The following is a 15,567-nucleotide window of genomic DNA, read 5'->3' on the forward strand; positions in this document are numbered from 1 at the left end:
GGGGCAAGTCCTTCTGGTTGTTAGCAGTGTGCTCTGAGAAGCTTGGGTATAGCAGTCATTTGGACTTCAAAGCCCTGGAGTATCTGTCTTTCATGTGATGATGGCTCATCTGACCCGTGCAGGTAAAGCACTACGATGATTGTTTATACTTTGTAGCAGAGACGTGCATCCTCCTTATGGCTCATTTCCTCTGGGTTCACGGGTGGGGCGGTCATTGCTGCCTTGTAGCCGCAATGACTCCTGTGCTCCTGCTCTGGGCGGGGAATTGCTGGAGGACTTGCACTGTGGCACCTCCACTGGTCCTACCTTTTCTCCTCCGTTCACTACGTGGGGATATGCAGGGATCCCCTATAGAGTTGGCTCCATAGACCTGGTGCAGACTTTCCTCCAGCAGAACTGCCCCAGTTCCCTGGTGCTACCGGCAGGATGGAGGCCAGGGTTAGCCCTAGAGGGGGAAAAAAGTACAAAGTGTTTCACTTAGGAAGGAAAAAATCAAATGCCCAACTCCAAAATGGGGAATAACGGGCTAGGCAGTATACTGCTGGAAGGGATCTGGGGTTATAATGGATCACAAACTGAATATGAGTTAACAATGTGATGCACTTGGGGGAAAAAAAGCTAAATGTTATTCTGGGATGCATTAACAGGAGTGTCATATGTAAGGCACCAGGCGTGCTCTGCTTCCCACTGGTGAGGCCTCAGATGGAGTACTGTGTCCAGTTCTGGGTGCTATACTATAGGAAAGATGCGGACAAATTGGAGAGGGACCAGAAGAGCACAACAAAAATGATCAAAGGTTTAGAAAAACTGACCTATGGGGGAAGATTAAGGAGATTGGGCATGTTTAGATTGGAGAAAAGAAGACTCGGGGGAGGGAGACCTTATTACAGTCATCAAATATGTTCAGGGCTGTTATAAAGAGGACTGTGATCAATTATTCTCTGTGTCCTTTGAAGGTAGGGCAAGAAGTAATAGGTTTAATCCAGGGCTTTGGAGCTGTGCTCCGGCTCCGCTCCAGCTCCAGGCAAAAACCTGCAGCTCCACTGCTCCGGAGCTGCTCCATGCTCCAGCTCCAGCCTCCGCTCCAAAGCCCTGGTTTAATCTGCAGCAAGGGGAGACTTAGATTAGATATTAGGGGAAATATTCCAACTATAAGGGTAGTTAAACTCTGGAACAGGCTTCCAAGGGAGGTTGTAGAATCCCCATCAATGGAGGTTTTTAAGAACATATTGGAAAAATACCTGTCAGGAATGGTCTAAGTTTACTTGATCCTGCCTCAGTGCTGGGGATTGGACTAGATGACCTCTCGAGGTCCCTTCCAGCCCTTCCCATTTCTATGATTCTGTGAAAAGAAACCTGGTGAATTCCCAGATGGGAAAGCACAGTGTTGTTAAAAACACATTAATGTCTTCGCCTTTGCCACCTGGAAGCTCCTTCTCTGAGACTCTGTCCTTTGTGACCGTCACTCGTATTTGTGCAATAGCTCAGGAACCATCAATACATCTCTGGAGAATCGGGACACCTAGCAGCCAGGAAATCTTGGTCTTGCATGTCGTATTGTGTGTCTGAAATGGCTTTGATGTCATACAGCCATGTGAGATGCCTCAATACAGCCCTACTATATGAACCAACAACAGCAACAAAACCCCCGCCACTCAATCTCTTCACCGTGTGGGCAGAAACTCATCTTCTAGTATGTAACAAAATGCCTGGGTGGACATTAAAACTGGGAGGTCGTTTAAACCTCTCCTCCTGTGGAGATGTTGCAATTTAGTGAATCGTTAATAATAGGAGGTGTATCCCTCTCAACACATAATCAAACCAGGAAATTTACAGGTGTCTCTTCTCACCATAATTGGGGACTGGGGGAGGGGAGCGACCTTGTGAATCAAACCTGTTCCTTTAAAGGAGGCTCCCCTCCCCTGTTGATTTTGGTGGGGGGTTCCAAAAAGGGGGAGGGAAACCTTACAGAACTAATTTAGTTAAAATTGACACTCCTTGATTTTGTGCCTCATTTTTTCCCCTTTCCAGTTTTGTAGCTGTGATGCAGTATTGATCCAAAGATCTATAGGATCATACCACAGCTCCAGGTGGGTGGTGGGGAATTGCGACTCGGCTTCATTTCCATCTGAATGGTGTAGAAAATAATTCCTCTTTCCCGCTTTTATTGCTTTGAACATTGCATTTCTCTCATTGTAGGATAATTAGTTGTGGTGGAAAGGAACAACCCTGTTTTCTGAGGCAGAGTAGAACAGAACAATTCAGGAGGCATGTAGGGAGAAGGCAACTTGCTCACTGCAGTTTGTATTTGGTGCTACCGGGTTGAACTGAATATGTTAAAAGGATCTGCAAATTGGGGTTCAAATAGGGACAATCAGGGTGGATGCTGTAATCAGTTACAACCTCTCTTGGTCCCTATAATGCAAGTTCCTTATCTGACTCTGTCAACTTTCTGCACTGGTGTGAGCCCAATCCAGGTGAGCATCCAGTTGCTCAGCTCTGTTCTAGGTATCAATGCAAAGCTTTAAAAAACATGTGGTAAGATGGCCAGAGAAGGGAACAATACATCGGGCTAGATACGCCCCTGTGTCACAAAGGATTTCATCATCCTGGCCAGAGTGGGATGTTGTTGGTGATGGAAGGTCAATGGGGTTCTGCGTGGGTGCATGAAGTGCCTTACAGGATCAAGGCCTTAGTTTTCACAGGTGCCACCCTTAGACTCCCAGTGGCAGAAATGTAATTAAATCAGCACATTCCATGATTACAGCCTGGTCATGCTAGTTATGTTGCAGTCCCCCTAGTGCAGGGGGGGGAGTTGGTAGGTGTTTTCTAGTACTGTAGGCTCTGCCCCCCCCCAGCTAACTTACCATCAACAGGGGTCGTTTTGCGCTAATTTTCATATGGGGTAAAACGGGTTAATTTGACCAATTGCTGCTTTTTAAAAAGACCTATCTGTCCTGTATTTAAAGGGCGGCCATTAATTTGAAATCTGCATTTTTCTGAAAGTTTTATATAGTTACACGTAAGACTTAGGCTAATTCAAAGTGGAAAAATTAGTGAGATTATCTTTAATTTTCTCTATTTCCCATCCACTTTGTTTACTCTGTATGTGGGAGAGCCCTTGCTAAGGTCAGTTTCACTTTTCCACTGCATAGTCCAGGGAGGGAAAAACTGACCCTCTGAAAACCACTATAGGAGAATCAGCAAGGTAGCAAAAAAAACCCAAAAAACAAAAAAACAAACTCTTATACTGGCAGAGGGACTTTTTTGAGGTATTATTCTTAAAAATTCAGGACATACTATTTTAAATGAGGGTCTATTAGAAAATGGATTTTTTTTTAATTTAAACAACATTTCAGTTGACTGTCTCTTCTAGGAGATTATATTCTCCAAATTACCACCAAAGTGTCATTTTAAAAAAAATCATATGTAGAACAAAAGAGATTCCTTGACTTTCGTTTCATATCTCAAGTTTCTTGGTTCTATATTTTTAGACCATGAGAAAGGCTAGACTGGATCAGAGTAATGGTCCATCTATCCCAGTATCCTGCCTTTTGAGTGACCAGTGCCAGATGCTTCAGAGGGAATGAACAGAACAGACAATTTCAGCTGATCCATTCCCTGTGGTCCAGTCCCAGTTTCAGGTAGTTGGAAGTGTAGGCACCTCTCTTTTTTTTAAATCCTGGACATGGCTGCTGGGTTTTCTCCTTCCCCCTCACCCCCTCTTTCCACCCCTCTCCCCCGCATAAAACCCCACTGCTAAACAGCTCAATGATTGTGAAGAGTAAATGAAATGATGGCCTATACTGAATTTTAAGCATGACCATAGTTCATTCAATTTGCTGTGTGAATTTAATAAATCAGAGAAGTATTTTTTCTGGCAGAGGTAAGCTGCCCCCTGTTCATGAACTTGGCAACCTCAAATCATACTTTTGATATTATATCCCATTCAAAGTTTTAAACAAGCTTCTCTCCTCTTAATGCTGGGGTGGTGGAGAGAAATACAATAGTTTGCCAAGAAAACAGCACTGTCTTTTTCATCAGTCATAAAAGGAAAGAATCAAAAAGGTTTCAACAACTAGGACAGTATTATTGAGCTGACAAATGTGGGTCATGAAAAAATACTGTTAGTTTTATAAGGTTAGCATAAGGGGTACAAATCTTGAGAACTCCCTGCCAGAGCCCGTTTCTCAGCCTGTGCTGTGAAGGAAAGGAAGGGTAAACTACAGCGGGGCAGTGTAGCACCTGGGACTAAGAGCAACATATAAAGGTCCATCTAACTGCACCAACTTGACCAGATGGTTCTAGAAGCAGAGGTCTCCTCCCAGGAGAATGTGGCATTTACTTCTCCAACACAGAATCAACATTTCAACTTCTTGGTGTGATTTTTAGTCCTGGCATTTAACATGATGCCCACGTTTTTTCCATCCTCTAGTGCTACTGCTGCTCACCAAGGACTTCCATTCCAATAGGGTTTCTGACTTGTCAAGTCTCTGTCGGGTGGTCCTCTCTTTAGCACTCAGACTTAGGGCTTTTTAAGCATTTATAGCAATGTGTGTTTTGAAACACAGGGCAAGTCTCACTATAGGATTTGCGTTCTGTCAATGACAAGTGGAACAAATATTGACCGTGCATCTTGAAGACTCTGATTACCATTGCTCTTGTTCATTCAGGGTGAAATTCATCCCTGTGAATTTAGGGTAAATATTGAGCCTGTGAACGACTTAAACAGAAGGGCTTAAGTAGTGTGTAGAACCTGTGCAGGAACTCTGCGTTCAGTTTTCACCGCTAGGGTTACTGGAAGGATAAAGCGTAGAACTCAGAAAACCATGGGAACTTTATCATGGTGTGTTTCCCGGTGTTCTGATCTCACTGATTCTAAGCCAAGGATTGAAGCAACATATGAAAATCTTACATGCAAAGTATGTTTTTTTAAGAGGTCTGTGCTCCTTGACAAATCATGTGTCAGACAATTTTGTAGACCCCTGGATGACTTGTAATTGTGAGAAGCCCCCAACTCTAAAGCTTCCCAGGGACAATGCTTGGTGCTTCTGCTGATTCATTTCTGCTATTTCAGTTGTTTTCACTCCACGGTTCAAGTGTGTGGATTCCGCACTGTCAGACTTGCATGTACAGCGGCTGTCTTTGAAAACTGCAGAGCTGTTCCTACACGTCCTCCTCAGGGTCTGCAAGTTCTTGCTGGGCATCTCCATTACCATGCATTGTCCAACCAGCAGGACCATGCTGGAATGGCTTTGCATTCTTCAATCATAGCCAACTGTGCACCTATTCCTGTGGATGGTTTCTGCTGTGTTCTGAACCACTGGAAGCTCTAGGCAATTTAACAGAAGGAAAGGCATCCCTGTGCATCCCAGGAAATGTGATCTCATGACAGTTAAAGGGGAAGACCAAAAAAAAAAGAACTCTCCAGCTTTGTTTGCTGTCCCATGGCTGAACTATCTCCAATGCCTGCTTTAACTAGACTTGTGGAAACTGAGGCCTTGGCTACACTGGGAATTTCAGCTGCCCATGTAGTTGCACCAGAGCAAACCCTGAGTGTTGATAGGCAAAGCTGCAATTTGCTGTGATTGTATCAGTGCAACTTAGCCATGCTTGAAATCTGGGCGAGCCAAAGCCGTGCAAACTGTGGTTTAGAGCAGCTCTGCTTGCCTACAGTAAGGGTTTACAATGAGGGCAGTAACTGGGCAAATCCCAGTGGAGACAAGGCCTTATGGATGGATTCTCCTCTCTCTTACACCAGTTTTACACGTACGTGTAACCATTGGTGTCAGCAGACTCCTGCTTTATGCCAGTGAAAGTGAGAAGAGAATCAAAGCCTTGATGTATCTTGAAGTTCAAGGCTGGGTGAATTTATAATAATCTGTGTTTAGACATCTATAAAACACAAGAGATAACAAATGTTAAACCTGCTAGCAAGAGAACTTCAGCCACCAGCTTTCTGACAGGAGCAAGAAACTAACCCTTGAATCTTTATAAGATGGTAGGAAAATCCACGAGAAGAAGGGGTGAAATACCGAAATTCTTCTCCCTCTGATCTCCTGTTTGAATAAAACTTACATGAAAATGTAAATAGGACCCTTGCAAGTTTGCTTTTGTGGTATTATTTTGCTCTGGGATCTCTCTCCAGTAGAAGAACTTCTTACCACAATAAGAATTTAGAGCATTCACATTCGCCTTTTTTTAGGCCTTGTCTTCTGCCAAGATGATGCTGAGCTTTATTCTTGGTATCCATTGGAAGAAAATTGTGTTTGTAATTATCCCTCATCCCCCGCACAATCTTCATGTTTTGATTAGACTATGTTAATAAGTTTGGTTTGAGAGGAAGAGAAAGCTGAGCCTTATAGGATTAAGTAGCAGCAGGCTTATAAAAGTGTTTACTTTAGCCAATGACAATTCAGTATGTAAAACACTTGCATAGAACCCACTCGAACTTAAGCCTTGTCTTCAGGTTGTTGGCATATCTGGGAACACAATGAACCTTGAGTAACTGACCCTGCTTGGGCTAGCAGTGAGGTTTGAACCCAAGATCCAAAAAGCCTCAGCCATTTGAGCTAAAGGATTCAGTCCTCTAGTTGGAATCTGTAAAAGCATCGGACTCAGCCTCTAGACAGGCACATGGAAGCCAGTGACTTTCAGCCCCACTTCTCTCCACCTGAAACAGCTGCCCATATCCATAACAGCAAGATCTACAAACATAGGAAGGGGGTCCTCAGATTTGTTTGGAGGAAAAGGAGTAAAAAAGGGGTGTGTGGGGGGGGTGTATAGTCTCCCTCCCCCCTTTGTGGTTTGCCTGAATATAGTCACAATAATGAGGGGTGTACTATAAATATCTTCTGGTAAAAGGATAGAAGACAGTCAGTCTTGAGCTTCCGAGTAATATTGCATGAGGCTTCACTTCTCACCCCTGCAAGCCCAACCACAGAGTGTGCTTCATGAACCCCTTGGCAGGGTTCCAGCAACCCCCTTGCTCAAACCTCCCAAACCATTTTTACTTCCATTAAAAATTATTAGGAGCCAAACAGCGCTATTCTCTCCCTCAAGCAGTAAACTTCTGGAAAATCTTCTGCTAGCCTATCCCTTTAAAAGGCTTCTAGGCAAAAAGCTGGATTCATCTGTCACTCAGATTCGCAATCTATCCAGGCGACTCATCCAGGCCCCTACAGGTAGCTAGTTATCCCAACAGGAATTTCATATTCTAGTCTGAATCCTTGAACACAAATTGGTTCAACCCTATGGGTCTGCCTTGATTAGGGTCTGCTGACACAGATGTCCACAGCATGTGTTCCAAAAAAAAGCTTCCTCAAATAACTGCTTGTTTCCCCAAAGGGAGCAAAGGTTGAGATGCTCCCTCCAGATCTTTTGCTAGGCTGAGCAAAGCTTCTGGAAAGTTTAATCCCCTAACCTTTCCTTGGTAGGTTAAATTTCATATATATATAAAACTGAGCGTGTGGACTCATTCCCATTCTTAACAGACTATAGGTGCATCATCTCTTTATTTTGAAAGGACCCTTGAAATGGAAGACGGACCCTGCCTTTCTAAGTGAGACATAAATCAGGGTTTTGGTTGCCTTGTCAGTGGGTAAAGGCCAGAACATCCCAATGTATTTCTGCAAATGTCTAACACTGACATCTTTCACCAACTCCTGTTGTGGATTTCTTCCCCTGGATGAACAAAATCCTCTTGTGATGTGGCCTCTGAGCACCATTATAATGAAAAGAATTAAAATTCAATTCGATCTGTTGTCATTACACAATGCAAAGTTCAATGCGGCTGAAGGTTGACTGTATTGATTCTGTATCAGGTACTCCATGGAAATAAGTTACCTTGACACACACTTGCTATTGGCTGTGAGGGCACCAATGCACCTGCTGACAAGCTCTTCCTCCCCCTCCCCACCACTTTTATCGTTGGCAGAACTATTCACAAAGAGAAGTGCTGCCAGCGTTTCCACCAGAAACCTTATTTTTCCAGGTTGTTTCAGGAGTTGGAGTTGACTCCAAGCTAATAGAAATATAAGCACTTTCCAGCCTTGGGGGGGAATGATTTTTCAGCGGCATAATGGTCTTTAGGGGCCCAACTCTCAGTGACTTTTAATGGGAGTTGGGATCCCTATCTGCTCCGTGCCTTGACACTTCTCTTTCAAGGCATATTTTTTTTTCTCCAGATTTGGATTGATATTGGTCTCAACATGATATTTTAAAAATCAGAGTGGCCCACAGGAGGGTGCATTAGAAACCAAACAAACCCATATCTTCAATTGCCTTGCTAACTGGTGTAATCCAAGCAGCTGACGCTCAAGTCAGCTACTTTCATTGTACAATACCTTTTTGGTGACTTTTGTTTTTTTAAGTACTGTCCATATTTTATAGTATCGCAGCTGTACTCCATGCTAAGAACATTCTACATGTTCATGTGATATTAAGGTCGTTCAGTTAAACACACATGACAGGAAATGCTAATGTCGTGTTCTGATGAAGCTGCAAATCCACACTAAGAGGTATCGTGGCCTACTGGACGGAGCACTGAAGTGGGAATTGGGAGATGTGGGATTTATTCCTGGATCAGCCAGTTCACATTTCTGTGCTGCTTTCCTCTCCTAACCTGTGTTTGTCTCATCTATAGAGACTGTCAGGTCTTTGGGGCAGAGTCTCTCTCTTTGTGTTTCTGCATAGCTTGATCTCATTCGAAGACTCAAGAAGGAACGAATAATAATCACCACAGATGAGAGAAATAGGAAAGAAGAAAGCCAGTGTGTAGGCAGATGGGGAATTCCTGAATGAGGAGAGCTGCTTCTGCAAGAGTGAGGCTCAACTGCCATTATTGTTGGTGGGTATTGAGGGCGCTCAGAGGTGTTCAGTGCCTTTCAGGGTTGGACCGTAACTTGGAAACAGCTGATCCTACTCAAAGCGTACATTGGGGCCTAAAATCAGCAGAAGGTGGTATGTGGTGAGGGTTGGTTTTCTCCAAAGGTATTACGTTTCCTAACTTCCTGATTCTATCATCTCAGAGTTGGGTCTTGACGCTGCAAACTCTAGTGCACTCAACTTGACTCATGAATAGTGCCTTAGGGTTAGGGTCAGATTCATAAAGGTATTTAGATGCCTAAAGATGCAGATAGGTGTGTGATTCCCTCCCTCCGCCCCGCCAAAGCGCCTCACTGCTGAATTCGAATGGGTTTCAATGGGAGTTGCACATGTACAAGGTTAGGAATATCCCACTGCACAATTATTTGCATCTCCAGAAGCATAAATATTTTAAATGTGGCCTGTTAGTGTTTACTACTATGAATAGTTCCATAAAGATCCCTGATTCAGGAAAGCATTTAAGCATTCCTATTCAATATGCCACTTAAACTAAAACACATGTTTAGCTCGCTAAGAATGTGTTCACATACTGTCCTGAACTGGGCTGCGGTCTTCAACTGGGCCTATGCTTGGCAGCGAGTATTTGCAGCATCATGCCTTCATTGATAGTCCCTTAAACAGAATATTGGGGGCACACTGGTCTTTCCCCTCAGTAGTGTATTCAGTCCTTTTTGACTATTTCTTCCTCCTTTAAGAAAAATAATGGAGGGAGGGGAAAATGCCGGTATTTGTGGTGTTGACAGACGTATTTAACTGCCTGAGAAGACTTTGTTTTCATTTTTAGAGACTGCTGCTCAGCATATCATTACCTAATTAGCAAGGAGTATGGCAAGCTGCTAATTAGTCACATATCACATTTGTTTAATGTCTAAGAGAATTTTTAAAGACAAATATTGGCGTGATAAGATATTCCCTGAAAAGTTTTTTTGGGAGGGGGTTAGGCATGTGATTTTCTGTCCTTTGTATGTTAGAAGCTTAGAAGTCTTGCACTCCTCCACATAGCAAAGTCACTAAAAAGGTTAAATAAAAACCAGAATGAATTTCATGTGACAGAACTGGCACTAATGAATAATAATCTTATTTTTTTAATATAATGGAAAGGGCTTGGTAAGGTTAATAAGCTAGAAGAACCCCTGTGTACTGAATCAGTGATAATAAGAGAACAAAAACTACACATTTGCTAAAATAATTTTTTTAAAAAATAACATTGACTTTCCACACCTAGTGGAGACCAAATTTTCACTTGCTTGCATGCCTGCTCTCCCGGCATGCTAGGACCTGTCACCGTTCCGGCTCTCACCAGGACAGCGTGACTTTGATTTTTGACTGCTGGGCAATCTTTTTCATCAGATGGAGTTGGATCGTAAGGTGGAAATTAGGTGTCCCTACAACTTCCCACTCCTTCAACTCACATGAAAATTTTGTGTTGAGGACATGTATCCACTTCCTACTGGCCCCACTGCATGAAGCTTTGATTAGCAATTATTTCGGAGATATTAAAAAACACAATAGAGGTTGCAGGACTCTAGCTTTTTCCTGATGGTTATTAAGGGAAAGGAAGACTACAGTGACAATTCAATAATTTATTTCTCCAGCTCAGTACGTAAATTGCTTGCATAGCCCTGGGGAGCATCATGCATGTGCGCACACACACAATGTTTACATGTGTTACTTTGTCCTCATTTGCATGGTATTAGCTGGATGTTTCTTTTTTCAAATTTTCTCTTTGTGGGGATGGGGTGGGATGGAGCAAAATGTGTATATGCGCTTTGCTCTGTCATCACTACTGTGCTGTGGTTCTTGTCTTTCGTAGCCTGTTTTCCCACCCGCATCTTAATACTGAATTATTCCTGCTTTCTGATACTATGCATTGAGGTGACACAACTTAGAGAGAGGGATAACACACTTTGGGCACTATTGAATAATCAGTGGTACAAAAATTAACCTCTGACTCTAGGGCCTGAGTCTGTAAGGTGCAGAATGATCTCTCCCCCATTGAACTTGTGGGAGATGATGGCACTAATCAAGGTGAGTTAGGCGCCTTAACACCTTTGAGGATCTGTGTCTAAGAACCATGCAGGATCAGTCCCATATTGAGAATTGAAATATAGGCCTTGCTCCTGTAAGCACTTATGTATGTACTTAGCCAGGTCTGCTGATAGCAATTCTGGGCCCCAGGGCAGAACAGTCAATGGGCCCCCTAGAAAGGGATGGCTGAGGTTTACAAGGTCCGCCTGACATTTGGGTGGTGCTGCTGGCTGAGCAGGGTGGTGCCCAGCAAGCTGCTTGCTGCCGGCACAACCAGGGCTTCCACGTACCTGCCTGGCTGCCTTCGCCACCGCCGGTACCACCCTGCGTGTGCCTAGGAGCCCTGCGACCCGCCTGGGCGATTTAAAAGGGCCCAGGGCTCCTGGGCAATTGCCCCCTTTGTCTCCGTCAGCGGGCTTGTACTTAGCTTTGTGCGTATGTGAGCAGTCTCATTGACTGACTGGGGATTTGGGACCCAATTGTGTAAACACGTGCACACCTGTTCAACATTGCACAGGTGAGTATCTCAATTAAAGTCAATGAACTGCTCCCACGTGTAAAGTATGTATTTAAGTGTCTGCACAGTCATGGCGTTTTCCATAAAGTGACATCACCTCAATGCATTTTTTACAAACCTCCAGCCTTCAAAGATGGGAAGTCTTGTGCCTTGATCTTTTCATTTTTAGTTTTCAAACATTCTGGTGGCTGTGCTCAATGTTTGAGCCCCAATGTGCTTGTGCACTGATTCTTGTAAAAAATTTTTTTTAAAATAAGCAGGAAGGAGCTGTGCAAGGTACTCCAAAGGTCTGAATTAACAACCCAAAATGAGCTTTTGCTTTGTCCATTGAAGCAATCAAAGATTGAAAATGACTTTTAAAATCAAGACTTGTGCACATAACAACCCATGAAATTATTAGAGGGCAAAAGTCTGAGGCAGTGGTGTCCAGGGACCATCTCCCTGTTCTGTGTTTGTACAGCACCTACCATGATGGGGCCTTGGTCCATATCTGGAGCTCCTAACCATTGCTGTAAAACACTTAAAAAGTCTCATGCACAGTGCATCATGTAAGTTTCTTTTCTGATAGTGACCCTCTGTGCATAGTGTGACTTGTCAGTAATGGGCTGGTGTGGCCATTTCTCAGAGATGTTTGTGTAGGGAAAAATAACCCACTCACCATGCAGCGTGAATGAGCTGCAAAGTTCACCTGTATCCGAGTTAGAGGCACAAACCACTTGCTCCTTTGCTTCGATCATTGATTGAACCAAGGGTTAAAATTCTTCCATGAGCACCAATAAAGATAAATTACACTCAAAAATAGCTACCATTGGCAGAATGAACTGGCAGTTTGCAGCAAGGGGTACGTGGTATCTTAAAGTGCAGTCAGTTGTAAAGGCTTGGAAAAAAATTTCAACTGCACATTATCTGAGTGAGCTTCCATATTTTACCATGACATCGACTCTGAGACTCATTTCCCTGGGTTAAGTAGTGTGGGGTGAAGTATCTGCCGCTCTCCTTTTACCTATCCATCTGCTGCGGTATTCTGGGCATTTAACCTGGAGCGCTTGCTGATGTATGACCAAATCAGAGAAAGGAGGCCGTGCTGTTTAACCCTCTCCCTTTGTAGCTGCACTTAATGAATGTCACGCAGGCCCACTATAGAAATGATGGAACATCCATTCTGGCAGCAGGAGCGGAGCCCACCACGCAATGATATGGTGAAATATGCTGCAAATATTCATGGGAGCCTGCAAACATAAAGCCATGATTATTTTATTCCTTAAATCTCAACATTTTAGCTGTTTTATCCCTTTATATTAGAAACTCAGTTCCAAGCAGCTTCTGGTTTTCATAGGAAAGAAAACCCTATTTTCTCTTAAATTAACTATTTCAGTCCACCCATATTAATGTGAACCAAAGCTTATTTATTTGTACATGCATGTCTTATCCATCTAAAAATGTCTTGCAAATAAGATCTTAGGCTTGAATGTCTTCATACAGTAATTCCAAGGACCAAATTCAAAGGGGAGGAAAATGTTGGTGTAACTTACACACACTGTCTCTGTCTCTTCGTCTGCTGGCATGATCCTGACACCCTAGCTCAAGTTGAACAGCAAGTTTCTCCGGCCACAGTCCTATCGACTTCAGTGGGATTTCTTGCAGAATGAAGTACTAGACATCAGTAAAGATGGCAGAATTGATTCTAGAGAGGGATGGAAAGAACATGTAGCAGGAAAGGTAGTAACCTGCTAGAGTAAGCTAAGCTAGTTCCCATTTTCACCAACCCTCCACTCACTCATCTGATAACTGATTTCTTAGTACTTTCCTCCTCTAAGTTACGCTCGCTTTTGTTGACATACTGGTATAACTCCATTTCCCACCTTTGAAGTTGGACCCCAATCTGCCGTTTCTTAGCTTGGTTGTTCAACTAGAATCCAGTCTATAATATGTATTTTGAAGGAGGAAATTCTCAAAGGGTGATATTTGCTCATGTGCAGAGAATCTGCAGAAAGTCTTAGGGGTTTCTTAGGTTTTTCTTATGCCTTATGAGCAAAGAATTCATAAGTCTACTTAAAATCATGCATCTCATTTCAAGGAGAGAGCATGCACTTAACCTGCTGGCTATAAAAATCTGTGAGGGACTAAACTCCGGTGCCACGGTAGCAAGAGAATATACAGCACCCATATCTGTTTTATTTTGCTATAACTTAAGAAAAATACTAAGAATGTTAAATTATTTACCAAACAGCTGGTGAAGTTGAGCGTAATACTACTTCTGATGCTTTACATACAACATCTTCTGAATGAAATCTTCTGTTTGCCCACTGGCCTGAGAGATCAGTTTTAAGCTTCCCCTTGTTGCACTGCATGTGTGCGGTGCCCTCAGCCTGTAAGGACCGGTTATAGTGGGAAAGGAGGCGTGTGGTCTCTATCCTTGGCTCTCTGCTGAGGCTACCAGCACAGGTGCCTGTTATGACGAACCTGTGGGGTGTGTGTGTGTGTATATATATATATTTATATAAATATATATAAATTGTCCACTGGGAACTGGACTGGGGCCTTGATTTCACCCAAGCCCCTGAACACCCCCATCAAATAATGAGTTCTGGTTACTGCTGACTAGGATTTCATTAATATTGGAGATTTGTCTTCTTGACATCTGAGCCACGTAATGGTTAATGCTTTGCCAAAGAGTGGAGTCTACAACTAGCATTGCCAACCCTAGTGACTTTTATCTCAAGTGTCATGCCATTTGGTGCCTGTCTTAAAGCCCTGTCTCCTGGAGACAAGTGACTGTATGTGAATCTCAGCTTGTTTTTTGTTTTTAAATGAAAATTTCTAGCCCACGTGGTTGCAGAAGCTTGAAAATGTGACCCATTAGAACTCAAAAGGGCTTAAAAACCCTTAGGGCAAATTAACCCCACAATTTATTATTATTATTATTATTATTTATTATTGAATGTTTGGAGTTGCTGATACTGACGAAAAGATGTGTTTGTGTGCAACTGTCTTGTTTAATTAGACCATGTGTCTAATGAACACCTTAGCCCAAATTCAGCCTTGACTTCAGTTGAGCTGGCATGAATTTGGCCTATTGTTACCAGGCATGAATTTGGCCTATTGTTAGACTATACATTCCATATGGTCATATCTGACATCTCTACCACTGAAACATACACAGTGGCATGTTCTTGCCTGGCATATTGAGCAAGAAATGAGTCATGCCAAGCTTAGAACCCAGGGAGGCAGGTCTATTCTGACACCATATGTATATATCACATCCTTCTCTCCTGTCGCTAGACTTCCTGGTGGTACAAATGAAGTACAGTTAAAACAAAGAGTTGGTGGTGAACAACAAGAGATGTAGTATATGGTTCCAGCTGTGTCTAAATGATCTGCCATCTAGTTGTGGGGAACGCTGGGTAGATTGTCAGAGGAAGATGGGAAGGAGAAGTCGTGAATATAACAAACAACGAGCAGGTAACTAGTAATAACTAGGGATGACCCTTTGCACAAAATTACTGTGGAAACCCCCCCCCCCCCGCCCCAATATTTTTGGCTGCAGAGAAATAGTGAGCACGTGCTGTAGCCACTTGCTCTGCATGTCCCCCACTCTGCCATCTGCATGAGAGTTTCTAGTGCTGAGCTGGGAATTGGAGAGAGACAGAGACCTGGTTTGGAAACAATGTGTCAGACAACAGTCCAACATTACATGCAGTAAGTGGTGGGAGTGGCTTTTCATGGACTTACCATGCAGTAACTTCCATGCAGCCCAAAAAGCGTGTTTGAAGATGACTTCCTGTGTGATAACTAGAATATTAAAGATGCATGAAGGACTGCACGGTTCTTACTATCCAGTTAGGAAAGGATGTTCCTCTAAACCAGGGTATGCAGAGGTCTTCCAAGGGGTACGTCAACTCATCTAGATATTTGCCTAGTTTTACAACAGGCTATAGAAAAAGCACTAGCAAAGTCAGTTCAAATTAAAATGTCATACAGACAATGACTTGTTTATACTGCTCTATATGCTATCATATGATGAGTATCACACTGAAATGTAAGTACAATATTCCAGTTGATTTTATTTTATAATTGTATGGTAAAAATTTGAAAGTGAGCAATTTTTCAGTGATAGTGTGCTGTGACACTTTTGT

The sequence above is a fragment of the Caretta caretta genome, chromosome 17, assembly GCF_965140235.1.
Source record: "Caretta caretta isolate rCarCar2 chromosome 17, rCarCar1.hap1, whole genome shotgun sequence".
NCBI lineage: Eukaryota > Metazoa > Chordata > Testudines > Cheloniidae > Caretta > Caretta caretta.